A 21,673-nucleotide genomic window follows, 5' to 3' on the forward strand; every position below is an offset into this window, starting at 1 on the left:
AAGTAGCATTTCACAGTAAGTCACCCTACTGAGGGTGCCAGGGCCATGAGCTCTAGAATAAATACATCCCATTCTCACCCTGGAATACGCCGTGCACTGTTGCTTAGTGATTTAGTTGTGCTTTAAGGTCAGCCAATTGTCAACCCAGTGTGGAGGCAGGGACATTTCTTCCACATGTCTGTGGTGAGGTTAGAGAACCTGGTCACACTGTGACAGATAGTCCTGTTCCAAGTCTCCTTAGCGCATGCTCGTGTGTGTGCGCATGTGTGAGTGTGTAGAATGTCTTCCTCTCAGTGGATTCTGGCCACAGAGTCTTGCTGGAGGATTCCATACCCATGAGATGTGTGAATCTTGAGACCTCTTTGCCAACAAATATTCATCGAGTGCTCACCTTATGCATGTGTTTCCATCAGGGTCTCAACAGGAAGCAGATGATACATTTGAAACAGGATCATTTGAGGAGGGTTTACTTGCAACAGGACTATTTACAAAGGTGTGGGGGTGGGACCACGCAGGTTGGAGCAGTAACTTGGGGCCGAGCAGCAGTCATGGTGTTATCACTTCCAGACCGAGGAACAAAGGGAATGACTGTTATTGCAAACTGGTGGGTGGACCAGGAAGCAGTGACCTTCAGTTGAGGGCCCAGCCAACTGGAGGTGACGTTGCCAGCAAGGATCCAGGGGAAAACCCACCCTAACCAACCTTTCTCTTTCCTTCCAATCCTCTACGGGGTTCCCTACAGAAGCCAGGGAGCACAGGGACCTTGAAGTGGTTTGTAGTGGTCAGCTTCCTGGGGCAGAGGGCAGGCTGGGGAAGTATCTGGGGCAGTGAGGCTATCTGGAGGGGTACATGCAACACATCAGTCACCACACTGCACTGTTGCATGGACACAACTCCCCCCGTCCCCCGGTTTTGTAGGGACCTAAGCTTATACAATTTTGCAAGATCTACTTTAAGAAAATCGTACAAAAATATCTTATCTTGGAAGATGAAACAAAAAAACTGTATAAACATATTGTTAAGGCCCTTTTCAGGGCTTTGGAAGGGACGTGTGCAAGTGAGGTCCTAATGCTTATACTTCATTGGCTTCATTGTTCATCTCCCTCTGCCTAGGCTTTGGTGCTTTTGTCCTAGAACACTGTCCCAGTCTGCCATAAGCTTAGTTTCACGGGTGATGAAGACTTAGACAACAGGTTATAAATACAGAGCAAACTGTGGTATAAGAGAATTACAGATGAACTATTACAGAGGGTTAGGTAGATACTAAAATAGGCTTTGAAAGTGTGAACTAAAAGAAAATCCTCAGCCCTCCCAGTTGACTGAATGGATCCCCTATTGGCCAAGGGGACCTCTCCCCAAACAAAACCAAACCAAACCTTAAAGCTGAGTTTCAGCCATGAGGAGAAGAGAGGTCAGACATGCCTAGTTATACCCTGTCCCTTTTAGAGTTATTCTTTGTAACTGTAAGATACAAAATTATTAACAAACCTAAAGCCATGTAAGGCAAAAGTTAAACCACACCTGCAGGTCGTCAATTTACTTAACAGATCACTTGAGTCTTGGTAAATGTCTGGTGGCTTGTTTCTGATTAACAGACTTCCTTGTCTTAACTTAAAACTTTCCAAGCCTTTAGACAAAACTTCATTTCTTGGCCGGGCACGGTGGCTCACGCCTCACTCTGGGAGGTCGAGGCGGGAGGATGGCGCGAGGTCAGGAGTTCGAGACCAGTCTGAGCAAGAGCAAGACCCCGTCTCTACTAAAATAGAAAGAAATGATCTGGACAGCTAAAAGCATATATAGGAAAAAATTAGCCGGGCATGGTTGCATATGCCTGTAGTCCCAGCTACTCGGGAGGCTGAGGCAGAAGGATTGCTTGAACCCAGGAGTTTGAGGTTGCTGTGAGCTAGGCTGACGCCACGGCACTCTAGCTTGGGCAACAGAGCGAGACTCTGTCTCAAAAACAAAAACAAAAACAAAAACAAAAAACTTCATCTCTTTACCCAATTATGAATCAAGAATGTTTAAACCCACCCATAACCTGTGATTTGAAATGTCCTGCCTTTTGGGGCCAAACAAATGTATGCCTTCCATGTATTGATTTATGACTTTATGTATGTGTAATTCCTTTCTCCCTAAGATATATAAAACCAAACTGTAACCCAACCATGGGCAGACCACTTGCTCAAGCCTTCTTAGGTGGGTCTCTGGGCCATGGTCACACATACTTGGCTCAGAATGAAACTCTTTCAATTATTTTACAGAGTTTGGATTCTTTTCCACTGACAAAAAACAGGTGGGATTTAGACACATGTCAATACTAAATAATACTAATACTATCTACTATTTATTGAACACTAAGTGCAAAGTACTATCTATATGAGATAGGGAACTGGCAGGTACTGCTTTGGATATTACTGTAGTAATTGCCTTAGGCATTGCTTTGGCATTGCTACCGCACTGCCTGAGTGAGGAAGTCTCAAAACAAGGTTTCAAATTACCCTGACCAAAACAGGATGGAGGCAGGGCAAGTTCCAATGGGTTAGAACCAAGATGGTGAAACATGGCCCCTTCCAAGAATATTCTTCCTCTTGTTTAGCCTATAATTAAGCCATTGCTTAAATAGAAAGGCAACAGGAATCAGGGGGCCTGTTCTCTTCTGCAAGGAGAACTAGCTTCTGCTAGTTCTGTGGAGCAGACTTTCTATACTTTTCCGAATACATCTTGCTTTCACTTTACACTGTTGGCTCGCTCCTGAATTCTTTCTTACGCAAAGCCAAGGACCCACTTGGACCTCAAGAGGCTCCCAGCATTGGGAGTCACTTTCCTGTGTAATATAGATTATCTCATTTTATACTGACAAAAACAGGAAACTGAGACTCTTAAAGGTTAAGTAACTTACCTTAGTTTACAAAGCTATAAAGTGGAAGAGCTAGGATTTGAACTGTGGTCAAATCGGAGCCGGGCCATAGTCTACTGAAGCAGACTGCAGGGGGAAAGCACTCCAGAGTGCTGGGCAAGAGTACGAGAAAACTCAACTTCAAGTGCGAAGGAGAGACAGCCAGTGGTAACATAGGACTTCTTTTACATCCAACCCTTTGTCAACACGTTTATTAAATCAAGCTACCCCGAACACTGGGAATATTTCTTTCGGTTCCTATGGCATTGATGGGTACAGTACTGTATTTGATCAGAAGGGCAGAAGCAGAGGCTGTAAACCACATTTCCCAGAAGCCCTGGGGGCAGGACTGCAGCCTCACTTGGACTAAAAGACTACACTTCCCAGGAAGCCGCGGGCGTGCGGGACCACAGCTCCCGGCATTCCCGGAAGGCAGCAGGGCAGGCGCGGGCCCTGCCTGGCCCCTACGCGGTCCCGCGCGTCCCGCCTCCCAGCGTCGTCCGGAGCCAATGGGGAGGCTCCGTACTGCCGGGTGTGAAGGGGCCGGCGCCGCTGCCGAGTTGCGAGTCGGCTAAAGCGGCGGGAAGTTCGTACTGGGCAGAAGGCGTCCGGCCTGCGGCTCCGGGTAGGGAGGCCGCCGGTGGCGCGGCCGGAGAGCTCGCGCGCAGAGCCGGGGGCGCGGAGACGGGCGGCCGGGGGCCGGGGCCAGCGCTGGGCCTCCATACGGCGGTGACCGGGGGTGGCCTGCGGGCGCGGGGCTGCGGGAGGCGCCGCCGGGCTCGACCGCTCTTGGGGGCCGGTATGCGCTGCATCGCCTTAGCCTGTGCCGGCGCCCGCTTCTTCCCGGTCTCCCTCAGGCCCTTTCGGGGCCCCAGGCCGGCCCCCCAAGTTAGTGCCATGTTCTGGCGGGCACCGTAACGCGCTCAGACTTGCATCGCCGCCTCAGCGCTCGGGGCCTCGTCTGAGAAACCCGGTCTGTGTGTCAGCCTGGCGCTGAGGGCGACCAGGACCGACGAGGCCCTTCTGTCGCCACGGAGCTCGTATTCTAGAAGGGAAACACGATATGCGCAAATACCGTACTTTGCGGATACCGAAAACCTTTCTTAAAATGGGGACAGGTGACGGTGGCCGGAGTAGTGTGGGTTAGGTTCGGTGGTCAGGGAGGGCCTCTCAGAGGAGGCTTAAGAGCTGAGCGGGGACAAGGCGCCTACCCCCGCTGAGGGGAGCAGTCCTGGCCCGGGGACCCCGAGGCCTCCCTTTTGTTTTATTTACCTGTCATGTCGCGGTCAGGCCCCTAGAACTTACTTTCGGGCATGGTTCAAGGCGCTAGAGTCGCGGTCGGTTTTTACAAGAGATTTTCGTTTCCCTCTGGACAGTTCCTCTGTTCTCTCCCCAGCGGACAGGGCGCACCCTTGACTGATGCAACTGCATCTAAGGGCAACACACGGGTTTTCCTACCGCCGAAATAGTTTTTGGTTCTGGTCTCAAAACTCTTAGGAGAGTTAGTTAAATTTGACAAACAGCACCAGAATCGCTGAGAGATAGGAGAGAGAGAAAAACAGAGACTGGGTTCCTGTGGAGGCCACCCCAGTTTTCTTTCCAGTCCACTCGTTCTTGTTTTTCTTTGTATAGTCTCTTCCACCCCCTTGCCCCCGCCTCTCTTTCTTGGATCAACTGGGAAATATCAGTTTTGCTATTAGGAGGGGGGTGCTTTTAGGGAACTGTTGAAGAACCTCATTAATAGTAATAATTATTATTATTTTTTACTTGAATTGCCCATCTGTTGAGTCTGAAATTCAAAAGAGTGAAAAAAATGTAGAAGCACTTATTTTCAAGAGTTCAGAAAAAGGCACCTTTTTTTTTTGGACATGCTGAGCATGATACTTTGGGGGAGAATTTAATCCACAATTTTAAAGTAATTTCGGAAGGAAGCAGGGGTTTTTTATATAGTCATTTTGCTCAGGTTACATTTATGTTGTTCAACATGGCATACATGGAATTGGAATTAAATTTCTGGGTAGGTAAGATGATGTTCATCTGCTACCTATAGAAGGGAATGTAACTGAAGTAGTCAATAATAGCTTTCTCTGTTGCTGCTACCACAGATGGTATTCTCTGTGCGTCTCAGCGTTGCTGATCAGATTCTGTGTTAATACAGTAACACAACTTGAATTTAATAACAATAACCTTGTGTTAGGCATTACTGTCAATTTAGTACGGGTATCCAGTACAAATATCAGTCTTGTAGTGCAGTGGCTTCTTGTTATGCTCAGTGCTGCTAGAATTATGAGAAGATATTTGTTAAACAAATGAGATAATGGAGTAATGTGTTAAGCATGGAGCCTGGCATATAGTAAGTTAGTAAGTGCCCAGGAAATGGTTATATGGAAAGCTTATGCTAAGTTTTATTCCAGTATGCAAGTGTATATTTTAAAAATAACAGTAATGCATTCAAAATGTTGACAGACCCTAAAATTAAATTTCTTAAGGAAATAGGCCAGGTTTTTTAAAAATTTGAGAACTAATGTGAAGTAATAATAAATATATAAGTGAATGTCCCAGATGTCTAGAAGAGAAAAAACAAGATTTTAATTTTGACAACTGTTTTTTTTTCCTTAAAAGCATCCTTAATAAAATATGTACTATGAATAGAATTTTGATTTGAAAAATAAAACTTTAAAAAAAATTTTTGATTTGAAAAATAAAACTTATCTGGAAATGAAACAAAGCTTTCAAATTTACCTTATATCAAATGAAGGATGACTCCTGAATTTATGCAAATGTGCAAATGCTCATATCTCCATATATCAGGCAGTGAGCCTAATGGGAATTAAATGCTGCCTCTTTGTGTGTGTGAGTGAGGCTTTCATGAAAATTGGTCTTGATGGGTTCCTAGAATGGATTGGTAACTGAATAGGATTGGAGACTATTTTTCAGACTGGTAGGATATTTTACATGCTTGCCAGGGTTATTTTTTGGATTGAGAAGAAATGGACTTATTTATTCAACAGAGATCATGTGCTTCCTATTTGCCAGGAATTGTGCTAGGTGCAAAGTCTATGCTTGCTATTGTAGTGTTTTGTTGAAGCAAGTTTTCTTTGTTTTAAATTAATGTAGGTCATTTTTTTTTTTTTTTTTTTTTGACTTTTTGACCATCCAGCACACAAAAAGTCAGTAAATGCCTAGGGCACATTTGAAAAACTGCACTGTTAATGATAAAGTGTAGAAAATTTTTAATAAAGATGCAAGATTAATTTAAAGAGGTGATAGAATCCTGACAAAACATTAAGCTAGATGCTATACCCAAGATGTGTTTGTATTCTGGGATATGTTTGGCACTTTGGACCAAAATTCCTGTGAATATGTTCCTACTTGCCTTTATAAAGAAGCAAAGAGTGCTGTGCCCTTTAATTCCCCTCCCCCCATGATATTTAGGCACCCAGCATTCTGAAGTTGTTTTGATGTAATGTCATGTACTTTCCCAATTACTCCTACTCCTGCTCCATCTCTCCCAATGTTGTTTTAAATCATTGCTTTCAAATTCAAGCGCATCCTACTACTCTTGTTCTGGATGACATATGGGCATTACTTTAAAATAAAAAAGTGCTCTAGAGAGTCTAGAAAGGTATGAGGTGTGCCCTTCTCCCCATATTAGGTGTTAGATTTTTAATATTCATCAGTAAATACTAATGACAAGAAACTATTATTGACATTCTTCAACAAATTTATTAAGAATTTTTTTAGCTACAGTATCTTTGTCAACTTGGCAAAATATGTTTGTGAGTCATAGTATTTATTTAGTCATTTAGGTAAATACATGGGTTTTGATGATTCTTTGCAGTAACTCCTCTCTCTCTATGATAGGTTCCCATAGGATGGAAACCAGCACTCTAGGATTTGAAGATTAAGGCATATACTGTTCAGACTGGCAAATGTTTAGGATGAACATTAAATATATGTGCATACTAAAATGTTTATCAATAAGTTGTATTCACTAAGTGGAAGATATAGTAGATGGAAGTCATATTGAATTGCAAGATAATTTGAGAGTTGGAAACGTTCTGTCATACTTTTTAAGCAAATATGCTGATGATGGATATGTGTTTCTTAATAGAGTTCATTTTCAGGTACAATATAGTTGGTCTGCAAAGGACTAAACATGAGACTGGCAAGTCATTAGGAACAAGGCAGTACTATTCCACTCTTTCTGAGGTCTTATAATTTTTTTCTGTGCATTTATTTTATTTTCTCTTTGTGAACTGGCTGTCTAGCTGCTGCTTACATGTTGGCAGATATGTCTGCTCTAGACTTAAGCTACTTCTTTTAAGAACCCAGAAGAGACTGCATTATCTAATTGTCAATTATATCTAAAATTTTAAAAAAGTAAACCATGAAGTTAGACATGTAGCTAATTACAGCTTTATTTCAGGTTATTTGATTTTCTCAAATTGTTTTACGAAGTAACAGCTAAACAAATGTCATCATTTGATGTTACTATGTATTAACGCATTGTGATTGTAATTCACAATACTCAATGTTAGAAAGTGCTGTTATACCTTAAGCCTTTATAGACTGGAAGATGCAGGAATAGATTTTACTCTTTCTACTGTAGGCTTCAAAGTTGCCTTTTTTGCTTTTTGTGGCAGTTTACTATATAATATGGCAACAGCTATCAATATATAAATTATATGTAATTATAGTTGAGCCTTGAATAAGTTGGGGGTTAGGAGTGCTGACTCCGCACACAGTGAATAATCCGAGTGTAATTTTTGACTTCCCAAAAGCTTAACTATTAATGGCCTACCATTGACTGGAAGCCTTACCGATAACATAAAAAGTTAGCACATACTTTTTATGTTATATGTATTATATACTGTGTTCTTAAACTAGAGAAAAGAAAAATGTTATTAAGAAAATCATAAGAAAAATATATTTACTATTCATTAAGTGGAAGTGGATCATCAAAAGGTTTTCATCCTCATCATCTTCACATTGAGTAGGCTGAAGAAGAGAAGGAAGAGGAAGGGTTGGTCTTACTGCCTTAGGGGTGGCAGAGACAGAAGAAAATTTGCATATAGGTATACCCTTGCAGTTCACACCTGGGTGTTCAAGGGTCACCTGTGTAAATTCTTTGTTTGAGGTGATGAGAAAAAAGAAGTCTCTTATTTGGGAATCAGGAGAAGTTTTAAAATTCATCTGAAAAAAACTTAAGTTTAGGTTATAACATTTAAGAGATTTAACCTTGTTGGTTTTTAAGATTTGTAGAAAATAGTTTAGAAATTGTGACTTACTTCTTATGTGTTGCTGGTGGGAATGTAAAATGGTGAAACCACTCTGGAAATTAGTTTGGCAGTTTCTCAAGAAGTTAACATGCACTTGACATACAACCCAGCAGCTGCCCTCCTGGGCATTTATCCTAGAGAAATAAAAACTTATGTTCACACAAAAACCTGTACATAGATGCTCATAGCAGCTTAATTAATAATAGCCAAAACCCAGAAACAACCTACATCTCTTTCAGTGGGTGAATGGTTAAATAAAACTTGGTTCAGTCATAGAAGGGAACACCACCATTAACAAAAAGAAACAAACTATTACTGCATGCAGCAATGTGGATGAGTGAAAAAAGCCAATCTCAAAAGCTTATGTGATTTATGATTCCATTTGTATAGCATTCTCTAACTGACAAAATTATAGAAATGGAGTACAGACCAGTTTTTCTGGGGTTAGCGCTGAGTTTCTTTGGGATGATAGAATAGTTCCGTGTCCTGATTATGGTGATGGTTACATGAATCTGTATACATATAATGTCATAGGATTACATAAACACACGAAAGGATGTAAAAAATGAAATTTTAATAAGTTTAATTACTAATACTGTATCAGTGTCAATTTCCTGCTTTTGGTAATTGTACTCTGCTTGTCCATTGTATGGCTGTATCACATTTTGTTTATTTACCCATGGAAGGAAATGTGGGTTATTTCTGATTTTTGGTGATTGCAAATAAAGCTGCTATGAACAGTCATGTACAAGTTTTTGTGTGAATGTAAGTTTTCATTTTTCTAGTATAAATGTCCAAGAGTTCAGCTGTTGGGTTGTATGATAAGTGTTTGTTTAACTTAAGAAACTGCCAAACTTTTGCAGTGTAACTACACCATTTTACAATCTTATCATCCCTATGGTAGTCTCCCCCATACCCTCAGTTTTGCTTTCTGCAGTTTCAGTTACCCTGGTCAACCATGGTCTGAAAATAGTAAATGGAAAATTCCAGAAATAATTCATAAGTTTAAAATTGCACACCATTCTGAGTAGCATGATGAAATCTTATGCCGACTCACTGTCCCAGGCGAGATTGAATCATTCCTTTGTCCAGTGTATTCACACTCTATATACTACCTGCCAGTTAGTCACTTAGTAGCCCTAGATTATCAGTTTGACTACCCAGTATTGCAATGCTTGTGTTGAAGTCACCCTTATTTTACTTAATGGCCCCAAAGCACAAGAGTAGTGATGCTGGCATATTGTTATAATTATTCTATTTTATTTTTAGTTATTGTTAATCTCTTACTTTGCTTAATTTATAAATCAAACTTTATCACAGGTATGTATGTATAGGAAAAAATAAAGTATATATAGGGTTCAGTGCTATCCTCAGTTTCGGGCATCCACTGGGGGTTTTGGAACCTATCTCCCACAGATAAGGGGGGGACTATGCTATATGAGAGATCTAGTTTCTCTACATCCTCATCGCCATTTGATATTGGTGGGTTTTTTGTGTGTAGTGTTATCTCATCATGGCTTTAATTTGCATTTCCCTAATGGCTGATCTTTTCTTGTGCTTATTTGCCATTCATATCTGTGGTGACTTGTCTTTTCACGTTTTTTGCCCGTTTTGTGATTGTTTGTTTTCTTATTGTTGAATTTAGAGTGTTCTTTGTAAGTTCTGGAAAAAAGTTCTTTGCCAAATATATGATTTGTAAATGTCTTCTCTCTGTCTCTGACTGGTCTTTTCATTCTCTTACAGTTTCTTTTGCAGCACAAAAGTTTTTAATTTTGATGAAGTCCAACTTCTTGATGTATGGATTGTGTTTTTGGTGTCATGCACATCTCAGAACTCTCTGCCTAACTCAAGGTCAGGAAGATGTTCTCTTACTTAAATCTTACATTTTGATCTGTGATCCATTTTGTGTTCATTTTTTTGCACACTATGTGAGATTTATATCTTGGCTCTTTTTTCTTTTCCTTTTGTCTGTGGATGTCCAGTTGCTCCAAAACCGTTTGTTGAAAAGACTACCCTTTCGCCATTGGATAGTTTTTTTTTTTAACCTTTATCAAAAATCAGTTGGCCATACACTGTAAACTGAGTACCAGAACAAAGACAGAAGGAAATGAGCAATTAAGTACAGATTTATGAAGGTATGACATGGCTTGAGTCTTAAGAAAACGTGAAAACATTTTAGAGAATAGTACGAGCAATGAATGCTATGTTCTAGAGAAAATAAAAACTGGCTGGTTTGGGGAGTCACACAAGTGAAGGGGTAGAAGGAAGTAAGGAAAGACAATTGGTTCATAAGTTATAAACTGCTGGCAAGATTCAAGAGTTTATAGGCAATTTCATTGGTTACTAGGAAGGTACTGTATGTTCTTGAGCAGGAAAATGATATGATGGTAATGGTATTTAAGAGAAGTTGTTTTAGGGCCATGTATGGCAGTGATGTGTTGGTAGGAAGAACCGGATATAATCAGGACCCTTAACTTGACTGACTTGTTTTGTGTTACAAATGTCTAACAGAAAGCTAAAAAAGTGGTGGTACTTCAGAATGTTATAAATTCCTAGTATCTTCTAGAAGTGTAAAAGTCAAACTTTTACTGCTGTCCTCAGTGATGAATACTGAAAATTCCGCTGGTCTTTCAAAGTCATTTAGATTCATGCTACTTTTATTGGGTTGTACATGTGGGAAGAGAGTAGTTTCTATTGGCTCATTGTTGATGTGAGTGACATTTCTTATCAGGCCTGAGAAAGGTCCAAGAGTTGAGCAACTGAAATAATAAAGGCAGGGAGTTGATATATTGATCCAATGAGAAAAAGTTAATGGAATCAGATTTATTTATCATGGCAAAGAGGAGACTCAGGGGTTATTTAATCAGCATGTCCTGGTACTTGTATGTGAAGAACTATACAGAGAATGATGATGACCAGCTGTTCCTCCGAATCCCTGAGTACTGAATAAGAACAAATGACTCAAACTGTAGAATTAGGGTTTTGCTTTTAGGGAAAAATTTCCAGACAGTAAAGACATTAGATACTTCATGCCAGTAATCTAGAAGATATTTAAGGCTAGAATAGGAACCTAGATATAGTGTAGGAACAGTTTGCTTATAGTCAGGGGATGTGACAGGTAACAGATCTATGGTTCTGCCCTTGAGTCTTAATTTTTAAATTCATGACTGAAAATACTCAGGTTCTGTTTTCTTAGCACCTACTTCAGTTCTTGGTTTCTTTCTCCATACAAGTTATAGTTTTTTCCCCTGTTCATCTGTAGGAATCTCATTGGGTTTCTGCTTTCCTTTGTGCATTTAAAAGATTAGTCTTGGATATAGATTAGACTTCCGTCATTTTTGAAATAACCAGCCAACAAATAGAACCTATATAGTATAAGACAAACTACTAGAAATCAGTACATTCCTGCTCTTTTATTTAGAACACAAAAAAGCATATCATCCCATTTTTTTAAAATCAGTGATTACTTGTTGAGCCAAGGATTTCATTGCATAAGAGGTTACCATGATACATATTAATGAAAGATGAGCAGTGTGAAAAGCTTTCGTGTAACAATTTACTTGTCTTCAAAGTACTTTTTATGTTTAACTTGCTTAGTCTGATTATTTTCTACTAGTCTAGATCTTTTTCTACTTAAATGTTGAGATTGACCAAGAATATTTCACTTGTGATTGCAGCCCTTCAGTATTATCACAGAATTTTTTTTTTTTTTTCTGCAGAAGAGCAAGCTCTTATAGTGCTATGCAAGCTGCCCATTTAAAACTATCATTGCTTGGCACCTATGCCCTAGTGACAGTTTGACCAACATGTGAGCAGGCACACTGCCATCCTGACAGATGGGCCTGAGTGTAGGCAGCCAAGAAACCATGTATCTGCATCTAGTGTATTTGTTAAGGGCAGGATTCCCAGTCGGGAATGTTCAAACGTCTGTCCATCCTGAGCTTTCACGCCTATGGATAAAGGGATGTCATCATTAATCCCAGCTTCTGACTGAGATTCCATGGGTATATAAGAGCTTCTTGGCTCTTACAGAAGTAGGCAATTGGGGACAATCAAGATAATTGTTCTCTCCTTCATCACAGGACTACTTCAAGTAATCCTTTCCTCTTTGTCCTAGCCAGCTAGGTTTGTAGTGAGGACAAACCTGTTCAGACATTGTCCTGATACTTCTGGAATATGTGTTTCTTCATTTGTTTTCCAGAGTACAAAAGCTTTGAAAAATCATTTAACATTTATTCATTGGACAATGATGTGTGTAACTAGAGTCTGGTACATCTGAGTTCAAATATTGACTATACGACATTAGAGCAATCCAACTGAACCAAATCAAGGTAAAAATAATACCTATTTCACAGAGTTGTTGTGAGAATTAACTAAAATGTGTACGTGAATCACTTGGTGTGATGTCTGGCCCACAGTAAGTCTTCAATAAATGTTTGTCATCATCACCACCATCATCACTTAGACGTACTTGAAGGTATTTTTCTCTGGAGAGTTATCTGAAACAAAATCTTTTTGAACTTATTTCCCACCATTCTTGAAAATCATTTATTGGACATCGTCACATGGTCTGGCCTATAAGGGAATGCCTGCAATATAACAGGGAACTCATTACCTCTAGGGCAGAATTTCTCAACCATGGGACTATTGACATTTTAGATGGGTCATTCTTTGTTGCTCTCTGTGTTATTGGATATTTAGCAGCATCACTGCCCAGGGGGACAAAATCATCTCTGGTTGAGACCCACTGCTCTAGAGACAGCCTATCCTGTTTTATTACAATTTTGACTGCTACTAAGTTGTTTCTTATATTGACTGGAAGTCTTCTTTCTTATTCCTTGTACTCAGTTCTTTTGGAGATATGTAGAATAAGCTGAATCCCTCTTCTACATAATATCCTTTCAACTATGTGAAGATGGTCATCAAGGCATCTCAGTCTTTTTGACTTGAAACATCTCCAGTTCATTAATTGTTCCTTGTATGGCATGGTTTCATGTCAGTTCACCACATTGGTGGCTTTCCTTTTTTTTAAAAAAAAAAAAAAAAATCCCATTTTTAAACTGTAGTGCTTAGCATTGAATGCAATACTCCAGGTATGGTTTGATAATAAGCAATAGAGTTGCATCTCCTGTTCTAGATATAGCACTTTTCTTCTGTTAGTATAGGGAAGACTATTACCTTCTTTCTTCTACATACTGTATTTTTATTAATGTCAGCTATATCCTTTTTTTGGGGGGGGGGGGACAGAGTGTTGTTTTGTTGCCCTGGCTAGAGTGAGTGCCGCGGCGTCAGCCTAGCTCACAGCAACTTCGAACTCCTGGGCTCAAGCGATCCTCCTGCCTCAGCCTCCCGAGTAGCTGGGACTACAGGCATGCGCCACCATGCCCGGCTAATTTTTTTCTATATATATTTTTAGTTGGCCAGATAATTTCTTTCTATTTTTAATAGAGACGGGGTCTCGCTCTTTTTCAGGCTGGTCTCGAACTCCTGACCTTGAGCAATCCACCCGCCTCGGCCTCCCAGAGTGCTAAGATTACAGGCGTGAGCCACCGCGCCTGGCCAGCTATATCCTTTTGATGACCATATCATACATTGAGCCCAGAGTTGAATTAAACCCCTAGATCTGTCTAAGCCATTTTTTTCATCCTGTTCTTATGCATTAGTCTTGGGGTTTGACCAGGGGAGCTTATGTTTATCCCATTAAATTTCTCTTTATTGAATTTAGCTAACTGCAACTTTTAAATATATTTTGGAATCCTAATTCTTGGTCTAGTTGGAAGTTTCTAGCTTAAAAGAACAAGTATATGTTGATGCTATCAACTGAGGTTGGAAATACAGGAGAAAGATGCATGTACGCGATTGAAAAGATGATTGAGGATGGAAGCCTGACTAATCCCAATATTAAGAGGCAGCTGGGCAGAAAGGAAGCAACAAAAGAGACCAAGAAAATATGGTGAAAGAGGCAGGCTGGTAATGAGAGGAGTGTCATGTAAGCTAGAGTGACTGTTAAGTACTATGGTAGATACCTAAATACAAAGTGTGAATACGACATAGTTGCTGCTTTCTGCTCCTGTTTTTATTTGCCCCATGGTTTATCTGTTCAGTTAATGGTACTACCTAGTCAGTCATGCCTGAAGACTTGGAAGTCATCCTTCATTTCTCCTTCACACTCTTGCATCTATTGGTTTACCAAGTTGTACTGATTAAATTTTTTTTTAAGTGTAACAAAAAAGTACACAAATCTTAAGCATCAAGCTCAGTGATTTTTTTTTTTTATGAAGTAAACACACTGTAATCACCACCACCCAGATCAAGACATTCACTATTCTAGCACTCCAGAAGCCTCTACTGTGCCCATTTCCAGTGATTACTCCCATCCAAGGTAACCACCATTCTGACTTATATAACTATAGATTAGTTTTGCCTGATTTCGAACTCAAATGTAAATGGAATGGTACCTTACGTACTCTTTTTTGCCAGACTTTTCTTTACTCAGTGTTGTGTCTGTGATTCATTCATGTTGCATGTAGTTTGTTATTTTTTTAAATAGCTCTGTAGTTCTGGTTGTCTATTTCTACATCATATACTAGTTTTGGTTATTGATTACTGCATAACGAATTAGTGTTATTGATTACACCACTCTAAACTTAGGTGTAAAACAACCATCATTTTATTATGCTCAACGGATTCTGTGGGTTAGGTATTTGGTGGGGATGGCTCGTCACTGCTCTACAATGGTTGGGGTCTAGAGTCATTTAGAGGGTCCTTTGCTCACATGTGTATGGTACCTTGACTGGGATGTCTTGAAGACCAGGATGATCTGGTACCGTTGAACGGAGCACCTACACGCTGGGGGGTCATGAGGCCTTGGCTTTTCATAGCATGTTGGGTGAGAGTTTCCAGAAGAAGCTTCCTGAGGGTGACTTATCCTCAGAAGTCATATAATATCACTTCCACCATACTGTATCGGTTAACATAGACAAAAGCCTTCCTGGATTCAAGGGAAAGGAATATAGAACTCATGTCTTCATGTGTGTCAAAGAATTTTTGGCCATTTTTTAAAGCCACCACAAATTAAAAACCAAAATTTATCCATTGTATTGTAGATGCATATTTGAATACTTTCTACTTTGGGGTAATTATGAATAATGTTGCTAATCATTCTTATTCATATCTTTTGCTAATACATATATATTCATTTTAGTTGTATATAAATCTAGGAGTAGAATTCCTGGTCAAAGTGTATGCATATGTTTAGCTTTAATAGATACAGAAAGATACTGCCAAACTGTTTTCCAAAGTAGTTGTACCAGTTTGTACTTTTACTGAAGTATGAGAGTTTCAGTTGCCCTGCAGCATTATGTCCACTTGATACTGTCAGATAAATATTAGAAAATAAAATTAACCATTCTAGTGGTTATTTAGCAGATCTCAGTGTGGTTTTCATTGGCATTTCCCTAATGACTAATGCTTTCAGCACCTCCTCATATACTTGTTAGCTATTTGGGTATCCTCTGTTGTAAAGTATCTATTCAAGTCTTATGCCCATTTTTGACAAATTGAATTCTCTTTTTTCTTATTGAAATGTTGAAGTTTTTATATGTTCTGGATATGAATCCTTTGTTGAATATATGAATTGTAAAAATTTCTTACTATTTTATGGCTTGCCATTTCACTCTTGTAATGTGTTTCTGATGAACTGAAATTCTAAATTTTAGTTCCAATTTATCAATCTTTTTCTTTATGGTTAGTGTGCTTTGTGTCTTATTTGAGTTTTTGCTACCTGTGGTCATGATGATATTCTCTTATATTATCTTCTATAAGGCTTACTATTTTGCCTTTCATGTTAAGGTCAAAGTCCCCAGAAGTGATTTTTGTGTGTTGTGAGGTAGGGGTCAGTGTTCCTTTTTATTCATATGCTTATCCATACAAGTAGTGGGCAGGTAGCATTGGGTCAGGTGGACACAGTCTGGGAGTTGGGATTCCTGTATTCTCAGCCTTAAGTTACCTTTAATGAATCTTCTGCACTTGGGCCTATTCTTAAACCCCCCTGGCCTCAGCTTCATCTGTAAAATGAAGGATTTGAATGAAATGTTTTCTGATTTTCATTTTGGCTATGATTTGCCAGATCATCTTACCTAGTTTTACAGTTGCATTGATGCTTGTTAGAATCTTCTTATATTTGAATTCTTTTATCTACTGTATTCATGACATCTCCCAGCTTTATGTTGTCCCCAGTGTAAGTTTGCCATGTAGATCTTCATCTAAGCTGCTGTTGAAAGCTTTCTTGATCATGTTGGCAAGTCCAGGATTTCATGTTCTTCTGATCCTTTTGGTATATCTGTCCCTTGCTAGGAGCTCATCATTCTGCTTTAGTAAGTCATCATACAGGACACCAATTCCATTTTGGAAAATCTGGACATCCTATTCATTTTACGTGTTGCTTTAGTTTCTTATTGAACTTTTAAAGAATCACAGATACCGTTTCAGGAATCAGCAAAGTCATTCGTGATCAGTGAGTTTTAGTCTTGGCAAATTCTCTCTCCCATCTTGCATATCTGTTCCTGGAAAGTGGCATGCCTTACAAATTGCTCTATGAGGTTTGCATACTATGCTTGTGCCCCTAAGAAGAGTAAGCCAGGAACCAACCTGAATGACGCAACAGGAAATCTCCCATTTGCTGGTTTGTTTGCGTTGTCAGTGGCCTGCTTTGGGGTGATTTCTGCCCTTCTATCAAAAGGTCTAGTCTAGCTTCCACAGAACAGTATAATCCAGTGTAGCTACTGTTCCTTCTGTTGTTATCCTTGCTACTTGCTATCACATTTTTCCTCACTTACTTTTTTTTTTTAACTAAAAAAGCTTTATTGAGATATAATTTACATACCATATAATTCACTCATTAAAGAGTATAGTTCAGTAGTTTTTAATGTAGCTATAGAACTGCAACCATCACCACAATCTAATTTTAGAATATTTTCATCAATGCTAAAAGAAAGCCCTTACCCATTAGCAGTCACTCTCCACTCCCTATCCCATCCCTAAGAAACCACTAGTCTGCTTTTTGTCTCTATAAATTTATTAATTCTGGAAATTTTACATAATTGGAGTCATACAATATATGGCCTTTTGTGACTAGACTTCTTTCACGTAGCATGTTTTCCAGTTTCATCCATGTTGTAGCATGCATTAGTACATATTTTAAATTGCTGAATAATATTCCATTGTATGGATATACCAGATTTTATTTATCCATTCATCAATTGAAGGACATTTGGGTTGCTTTCACTTTTTGGTTAAATGAAATAATGCTGTGAACATCCGTGTACAAGTGTTTGTGTGGATGTATGTTTTCATTTCTCTTGAGTATATACCTAGGTAACTCTGTTTAACTTTTTTAGGAGCTACCAAACTTTTCCAAAGTGGCTGCACTATTTTACATTCTTACTAGCAATGTATAAGGGTTCAGATCTCTCCAGATCCTACCAATACTTTTTATTGTCTTTTTATTTATACCCATCCTAGTGGGTGTGAAGTGGTGTCTTATTGTGGTTTTGATTTTCATTTACCTAATGATGTTGAATATCTTTTTGTGTACTTATTGGCCATTTGTTTATCTGTTTTGGAGAAATGTCTATCCAGATCCTTTACTCATTTTTAAATTGGGTTCGTTGTCTTTTTATTACTGAGTTCATTAACCTTTTAATGTTCACTTTGATTTATTTTCAACTCAAAACACTTTTTTTTTTTTGTTTTTCTTCCATTTTGTTCAGGGACTGTTCAGTCTTTCTGTATTAAGCAGGAGGGTTAAGAGGGTTTTCAAACTCTCTTTCATTCTCTTGGCAGCAACTTCCATTGGCAACATACATTGTGGATTACCTTAGCCTGGAAAATACACATCTGTTGGTTATTGGAATAGATCCTTTGTGGTTTATACTGGTTTTAAAATGAACTATGCTTCTTTCTCTACAAACCAGTAGATAAAATGTGTGACTTCCACTTTAATCCAAGCTTTTCATTTTATAGGTGAGGGAAAAAGAGAAGTTGGGTGGTGCCGAAGTTTGTAGGAGGTAGAACTAGACTAACTTTATTTCAGCTCATTCTTAAGAAATATCAATTGGTTTCTCATCAAGTAACATATATGTTAGTCTGAAGGGTTAGCAAGGTGAGTAAGACAGGGTCCCTGATGTCCAGATTCTCACAAAATATGTCAAGAGAGGCTGACATATACACAACTAATGATAATATAGTGTCACAAGTGCTGTAAAACGTGTGCAAGGCTGTACAGTCTAGTGCTCTGTACACTGCTCAGTGCTGACTGGGATTTTCACCTTATTTTCTTTGGCATGTGGGCAGAATTAGATTCTTGAGTATTTGATTTTGTCTGGACCATTTAGTAAGAAATAACAAAAATGCCATCATTCAGATGCTGAGATTACAGAAGAAATGGACTTTAGCATCTTCAGGGTTTTGCACTAGAATCTAGAAGATGGTCTTATTAAGTGTACTATTTTTATACATGTATTTTTTTAACTTCTTTTCCCATATATTCTGTAGTGGTTTATTACATCAGGTTTTTCAACTGAATTTATGTCAATATGTTAAAAAAAAAAACCAACTAAAAACTCCTTTCGGAAGACCTTACTTATATCAGTGATTTATTTCATTACTTTTGTCCTTTTGTTCTTTGGAAGTCATCCAGCTTCTTTTTATTTAACTGAGTTAGGCTGTGGGATACATATTTATAGTAACCTGTGAGTGTGTTTCTGTTTGGTCCTTTATACTATTTTTATGGCATTTATATTTATGGCTATATCATTAGTTATTAAAACAAATATTTTCCTATGTTAATACTTCTTGATTTTCAAATGATTTATTCTGTAGTATGTAGTCTCTTTTAATTAACAAAAAGGCATTTTTGCAAAAAGAATACTTTATTTCAATAGAATTAGGGGTATAAGTGGTTTTTCATTACATGGATGAATTATATATTAGTGAAGTCTGTGCTTTTAGTGTACCTGTCACCCTAATAGTGTGTGCCTTGTACCCAATAGGTGATTTTTCATCCCTCACCCGTCTTACCCTCCCCCTTCTGAGGCTCCACTGTCCATTGTAGCACTCTGTATGCCCCTGAGTACCCATAGCTTAGCTCCTGCTTATAAGTGAGAACATGTGGTATTTGGTTTTTGTTCCTGAGTTACTTCACCTAGGATAATGGCTTCCAGTTCCATCCACCTTGCTGCAGAGGACAGTATTTCATTCTTTTTTATGGCCTAGTAGTATTCTGTGGTGTATACATACCACATTTTCTTTATCCACTCATCCATACATGGTTTTTGAACCTTGGCTTTTCTTCTTACTGGTTATAAGGGCATGGACAAATTATTTAATTTCCCTTATCCTCAGTTTCCTTATATGTACAGTCAGTATAATTATACCTATGTTTTATGGTTATTGTAAGAATTAGAGATAATGTGTTTAAATTACCCAGGACACAGCCTACTACATAGATGCTTAATAGTGATGGTATTAGTTGTAATATATTAGTTCATTTATGTGTAAGAGCTGTGGGTTATAATTAATGGTTACTTGATTCTTCCTGGTATAGATTCAGTCATTCATATTTTTACTCAGGATTAGTTGAGCAAAAATAAATGATCATATGAATGTAAGTACTTGATGTCAGTATTCATTTTAATTTTCTGGTCTTTTAGAGACAGTATTACTCATTAAAGGCTGACCTGGTATTTGCCATCAAAACGTGAAGGTATGATTCTGTCTGCAAATGAAAGTATTGAGAATTGTTTTTCTACGTAGTTGATTGCAGTGTTTTTAACCAATTGCAATTGGTAGGGCTGACTTGTGCTGATCCTGTTATAGAAGCACTGACAAATTCCAGATTAGCAACAAAGAAAAGAGTTACTTGGCATTTCATTTAGTAAAGTTTTTTTTTTATTATTTGTGAAGAATTAAAAAAACCTCAATTGAAAAATTACCTCCTCACAATAATTAATGTAAACATTATAAAAGGGTAAAGAATGAAAGGTAAGCCTACCACCCTTAAGGCATCCTCTGCTACTATTTGGTTATATAGCCTCTTAGTAATATGCTATATATACACATGGGGGTACATTGTTGCACAACTCCCGGGCTGTGGTCATATATATTCAATGCGGGTACATTGTTGCCCAACTCCCTGGGTGTGGACATATATATTTATGGGGGGTACATTGTTGCATAACTCCCTGGGTGTGGTCATACATATTCAAGCCTATGAAGCCTATGTATAAACACGTTCCTTTATTTTATATAAATAGGAATGTTCTTATACATGGTTCTTTCCTTGCATTTTTCATTTAATGATATATCTTGGAGACTATTCCATATTGGTATATATAGATCTACCTCATTTTTAAAATTGCATAATATTCCATTCTTTGGATATGCCATTGTTCATTTAATAAGTCTCCTCTTGTTGTAAATTAAGGATCTTTCTAGCCTTTTGTTGTATACAGTAATGCAGTAGATATCCATGTATATTTGACAGTATGTGAGTATACCTGTAGGATAAAGGGATGTGCATTTAAAATTTTGATGGATAATACTGAACTAATGTGCATTTTTTCCTCATACTCTTACCAACCTAGTGCATTTTCTAACTCTTTGAATTTGACTAATCTGATAGCTGAAAAATGCCATTTTAATTGTAAATTAAGCCTCATTGTGATTTTAATTTGCATTTTATTAGTGAATGAAGCTGAGCCTATTTGCTATTGCTTTCCAGGATGTATTGTTAGTGAAAAAATAACAATGAAGAACAAGGTGTATAATATTCTACCTATTACCTAAGATGTGGGGGGATGCAGATAAATGTATTTTATTTGTTATTTAAAAAGGGAAACCAGGAAGGATAAACCAACAACTAATGAAAACAATTACTTATAAGAAGAGAAGGGGAATAGAATCTAGGATTCTCTGAACACACTTTGTATTGTTTGGGCTTTGGAAACATGTAAATGTTTTATAAAATTTTAAAAATTAAAAGAGAAAAAATATTTATCTGGTAAATATTTAGGTTAACATTGTTAGGAGCCAAGATTTATTATTTTTGAGAAAGGGTCTCGCTTTCTCACCCAGGTTGGAGTGCAGTGGTGCATGATCATAACTCACTGCAACTGCAAACTCCTGGGCTCAAGTGATCCTCCTGCCTCAGCCTCCCGAGTAGCTGGGACTACAGGCATGTGCCATAATGCCTGGCTAATTTAAAAAAAAAAAAAATTTTTGTAGAGACAAGGTCTCACTGTGTTGCTCAGAGTGGTCTCGAACTCCTGGCCTCAAGCAATGCTCCCAAAGTGCTAGGATTATAGGCATGAGCCACCACAGCAGGCCAGGAACCAAGATTTTTAACAAAAGAGAAAAAGAGATACAAATATAAAGTCAGTGAAGTTAAGCAAAACCTTATAATTTTAAATTTGAATGGGAAATACCAGTACAAATT

The 21,673-nt window shown here is 38.5% G+C and overlaps 1 protein-coding gene across 3 annotated transcripts in view; it reads left to right on the forward strand.

Annotated features, from left to right (window-relative positions):
• Positions 1–3,455: 3,455 nt before the first annotated feature.
• VRK1 (VRK serine/threonine kinase 1) overlaps positions 3,456–21,673 on the forward strand; it is an 83,471-nt gene continuing 65,253 nt past the window's right edge. For all 3 annotated transcript variants that reach the window (XM_069465282.1, XM_069465283.1, XM_069465284.1), the window contains exon 1: positions 3,456–3,521. The gene's annotated coding sequence lies outside the window, so the exon portion shown is untranslated. The remainder of the gene's footprint in view (positions 3,522–21,673) is intronic.

The sequence above is a fragment of the Eulemur rufifrons genome, chromosome 2 (genome assembly GCF_041146395.1).
Source record: "Eulemur rufifrons isolate Redbay chromosome 2, OSU_ERuf_1, whole genome shotgun sequence".
NCBI lineage: Eukaryota > Metazoa > Chordata > Mammalia > Primates > Lemuridae > Eulemur > Eulemur rufifrons.